Source organism: Phalaenopsis equestris, unplaced genomic scaffold, assembly GCF_001263595.1.
Source record: "Phalaenopsis equestris unplaced genomic scaffold, ASM126359v1 Scaffold000684, whole genome shotgun sequence".
In the NCBI taxonomy this organism is placed as follows: Eukaryota; Viridiplantae; Streptophyta; class Magnoliopsida; order Asparagales; family Orchidaceae; genus Phalaenopsis; species Phalaenopsis equestris.
Genome location: NW_018165124.1, coordinates 478,596 through 483,616, shown reverse-complemented (window position 1 = coordinate 483,616; position 5,021 = coordinate 478,596).

Genomic DNA, 5,021 nt, shown 5'->3' with positions numbered 1-5,021 from the left:
CCCTCTTTAGTAGCCTAAGGTCTAGCCATAGGACTTTCCTGTTGACTATTCCTAAAAAACTAGAAAAGAAATCCTCACCATTAGAAACTCTAAACTCCTCTTGGCTCAACTTGAAGCTTCACATATTGGTCCTAACCTCTAACACTTATTAGCTCCACATATCTACATATTGCCCGCACATATAAACTAAATCATCTGATTCATCTGGCAAGCTGACATAGAATTATCGAACAATAGAAATCACATTTATGACAGTGAAATAATAAAAATGTTCCCACTGACGCTCCACAATCAAGTACTTAATAGTACCACCAGGATGTAGAAAACTACGTCATGCAATCAACTTCTTTGATTGTAGAACAACATATCTGTCCTGTGCCCTTACACTGACAAACTAATCAGAATCAAAAGTTGCCTTTTCCTTGCCTCTCTTCATTCTAGGAGCCACGTGTAATCTAAAAATTTTCAAGATAAATTCCAAAATTCACTAACTTAACTTCAAAGAGGATCCTAAAAACTCAATCTAAACATAAATAATCATTTAACCATGAATTTCACACAATTTTCATCAAATCTTCTAATTTTCGGACTAATCAACAATGTGGGTGAAATCCATTGTCAAATCAAAATATTTCAAAGCTAGGGTGAAGATTTTACCTCCCAAGTTTGGAAGCCTATCTTCAAGCCAATCAAGCACAAATTGAAGCCCTAGGGGAGAAAAATGCGAAAAATGGAGGAAGGAGACCAACCAAGGGTAAAAATGGCAAAATTCGTGGGTCCAGACACTTAAAATGACTCACGGGTAAGTTCAACGCTATAGTGTCGTGCAATGGCGCTATATCACCATGCTTAGCTTGATGAAATGCGTTATAGTGCCATTCATACCCATCCATGTCTTAAATTTTTTTTATATTTGAAAAGTAAATAGAAAATCTAGGATGCAGAAAAGCTATTTTTCAAATTTTAACGGCCAAATTTTTACTTATTGAGTTCGTCGCCAATAAAAAATTTTGAATTCAAAAATTCTAATTTGATCACATAAGATCACATTTTCACAACACAACTTAACATTTCCTTATTTTAATAGCATGTTCAATACATACAACACAAACACAAAGACATCACTTAGATGTTCATACAATAAAGACAATATAAATCACACTAAGTCTTAAAATGAATACGATAGGCACACGACATGAAATTACATAACTTAAAATAGAAATTACTATTTAAAAAACAACCTTTCGGACCACTCATGATCAGTGGTGATATTCTCCATTCAACTAACTAAAAAATTTCTATCATAACAATGGTAGAAAGGAGCACGAGGAAATTCCTTAGCAAATTTATTGTCGATCCATTTGTTGGTGCTATACATAGTCACTTGACTATCTTGGAAGCACGCCAAACTAATCTACGTAATAGGAAAAGTATTATGAAGAGGTTCCTAATATTAATCACACTTTCAATATGATTACTAACTACATTGTTAATATGCTGACTTTTAATGGATTCAATGCTGGGTTGTTGAAATGTATTTCTAATAACCTTAGAATATTTTTCCAAACATGAAAATTCTAAGAAATATTTAGTGCGTTGGGCCAAACCGACGACTCCATATATAAAGATGAACATCGATGGTTGTTGGAGGAGCAATTCTGCCAGCGTGGGTGGAGTCTGTATAGACTTCCTTGATTTGGTCATCTGTTGGTTTGCTTCCCCATCTGTTCCTTTCTCACCTCTTGTGGATGAAGCAGATTCAATGATTTTGGTTGAATGCTTGCTAAACAATATGGATGGAAATTTATAAATATAGAAACATGTTCTTTATTATTTTGGAAGTGTTGCAAGTGGAGGGAAATACATCATTGGAGTGTTAATATTCAATGGAAAAGGATTATGGAGTTAACAAATGAGCTGAATGTGCTATGAACACATACAAAAAGAGAAGGTAATAAGGTGGTGGATTGGGCAGCTAAGTTGGGGAGTTATCTCCGGACTAGTGCCCTTTCTCAGGAAGTTCCTTCGGTTATTATATCGCTAGTTTGTGCTGATTTACTCTAATTCTTCATTTTAGTTTTTGTCCTTTTTGTGTTTTTAGGTTAGAGTGTGAGTTGTTTTTTGTTTTTTGATTAGGGAGAATAAACTTTAGGTTTACTTTTCTTGTGCGAGTTGTATGGGTGTATTGATTGGTTCTTCTTGCCTCTTTTTATACTTCACTTTTGTTGAAAAAAAAAGAGCTAACCAACAAAAATAAGAAAAAATCTCCAATTTTTACTCTATTGTTTTTTCTATTAAGAAAGTTAACTTGTCAAAGCATATGATACCAAAAAAAAAACAAAATCATAAATACATTCATTGGTATAATTTATTTTTTTCATACATACTAAACTAGTCTAAAATTTTTGATACGGTAAAAAATGCTTAAAACTTATAAATTCTACGAACGAAAGAGACTTCTAGACGATTTGACTCCGATTATCGCTTTTTTTTTTGTTGTTTTTTCAATCCAATCAGATGAAAAAAAAAGCAATGAATGCATGATTTTAATTGATGTAATCAAAGGTATTTTATCTTTTAAATTTTAGAAAATGTAAAAAAATATGGAATTTTCAATATATATCCGTACATACACCACAAACATCTCTGCATGCGGTGTCCGTTTTTCACCGTCGATCACCGCAATCAAAATTTTTTTTTTTTTAAAAGTTGGAAGTGGTGCCCACCGAAATACATCTTTGTGGTGATTGACGGTGGAGATCGGGAACCACATGCATCTCTGCATATAATATCCGTATGAAATAATTTTTCGTGTACCTGTCTGCCCACAAAATCTCTTATCTTGTTTTATATTTGAACGGTTTTGAACCTAAAAAGTAAATTTTTAGATAATCATTTCTATCCTCATAAAACAAAATTCACTAACTTAACTTCAAAGTGGATCCTAAAAACACAATCTAAACATAAATAATCATTTAATCATGAATTTCACACTATTTTTCTCAAATCTTCTAATTTTCGGACTAATCCACAATGTGGGTGAAATCCATTGTCAAATCAAAATATATCAAAGCTAGGGTGAAGATTTTACCTCCCAAGTTTGGAAGCCTATCTTCAAGCCAATCGAACACAAATTGAAGCCCTAGGGGAGCAAAATGCAGAAAATGGAGGAAGGAGGCCAACCAAGGGTAAAAATGGCAAAATTCATGGGTCCAGACACTTAAAATGACTCACAGGTAAGTTCAGTGCTATAATGTCATGCAATGGCGCTATATCACCATGCTTAGCCTGATGAACTGTGATATAGCGCCATTCATACCCATCCATGTTTTAAATTTTTTTTATATTTGAAAAGTAAATATAAAATATAGGATGTAGAAAAGCTATTTTTCAAATTTTAACGGCCAATTTTTACTTATTGAGTTCGTCGCCAATCAAAAGTTTTGAATTCACAAATTCTAATTTGACCACATAAGGCCACATTTTCACAACACAACTTAATAACTTAACATTTCCTTATTTTAATAGCATGTTCAATACATACAACACAAACACAAAGACATCACTTAGATGTTCATACAGAAAAAATAATATAAACCACACTAAGTCTTAAAATGAATACTATAGGCACACGACATGAAATTACATAACTTAAAACAGAAATAACTATTTAAAAAACAACCTTTCGGACCACTCCTGATCAGTGGTGATATTCTCCATTCCACTAACTAAACAATTTATATCATAACAATGGTAGAAAGGAGCACGAGGAAATTCCTTAGCAAATTTATTGTCGATCCATTTGTTGGTGCTATACATAGTCACTTGACTATCTTGGAAGCACGCCAAACTAATCTACGTAATAGGAAAAGTATTATGAAGAGGTTCCTAATATTAATCACACTTTCAATATGATTACTAACTACATTGTTAATATGCTGACTTTTAATGGATTCAATGCTGGGTTGTTGAAATGTATTTCTAATAGACTATTTTTCCAAACATGAAATTTCTAAGCAATATTTAGTGTGTTGGACCAAACCGACGACTCCATATATAAAGATGAACATCGATGGCTGTCGGAGGAGCAATTCTGCCGGCGTGGGTGGAGTCGGTAGAGACTCCTTGGTTTGGTCATCTGTTGGTTTGCTTCTCCATCTGTTCCTTCCTCACCTCTTGTGGATGAAGCAAATTCGATGAGTTTAATGCTTGCTAAACAATATGGATGGAAATTTATAAATATAGAAACATGTTCTTTATTATTTTGGAAGTGTTGCAAGTGGAGGGAAATACATCATTGGAGTGTTAATATTCAATGGAAAAGGATTATGGAGTTAACAGATGAGCTGAACGTGCTCTGAACACATACAAAAAGAGAAGGTAATAAGGTGGTAGATTGGGCAGCTAAGTCGGGGAGTTATCTCCGTACTAGTGTCCTTTCTCAGGAATTTCCTTCGGTTCTTATATCGCTAGTTTGTGTTGATTTACTCTAATTATTCGTTTTATTTTTGGTCATTTTTGTGTTTTTACGTTAGAGTGTGAGTTGTTTTTTGTTTTTTGATTAGGGAGAATAAACTTTAGGTTTACTTTTCTTGTGCGAGTTGTATGGGTGTATTGATTGGTTCTTCTTGCCTCTTTTTATACTTCACTTTTGTTGAAAAAAAAAGAGCTAACCAACAAAAATAAGAAAAAATCTCCAATTTTTACTCTATTGTTTTTTCTATTAAGAAAGTTAACTTGTCAAAGCATATGATACCAAAAAAAAAAACAAAATCATAAATACATTCATTGGTATAATTTATTTTTTTCATACGTACTAAACTAGTCTAAAATTTTTTGATACGGTAAAAAATGCTTAAAACTTATAAATTCTACGAACGAAAGAGACTTCTAGACGATCTGACTCCGATTATCGCTTTTTTTGGTTGTTTTTTTAATCCAATCAGATGAAAAAAAAAAAAGCAATGAATGCATGATTTTAATTGTTGTAATCAAAGGTATTTTATCTTTTAAATTTTAGA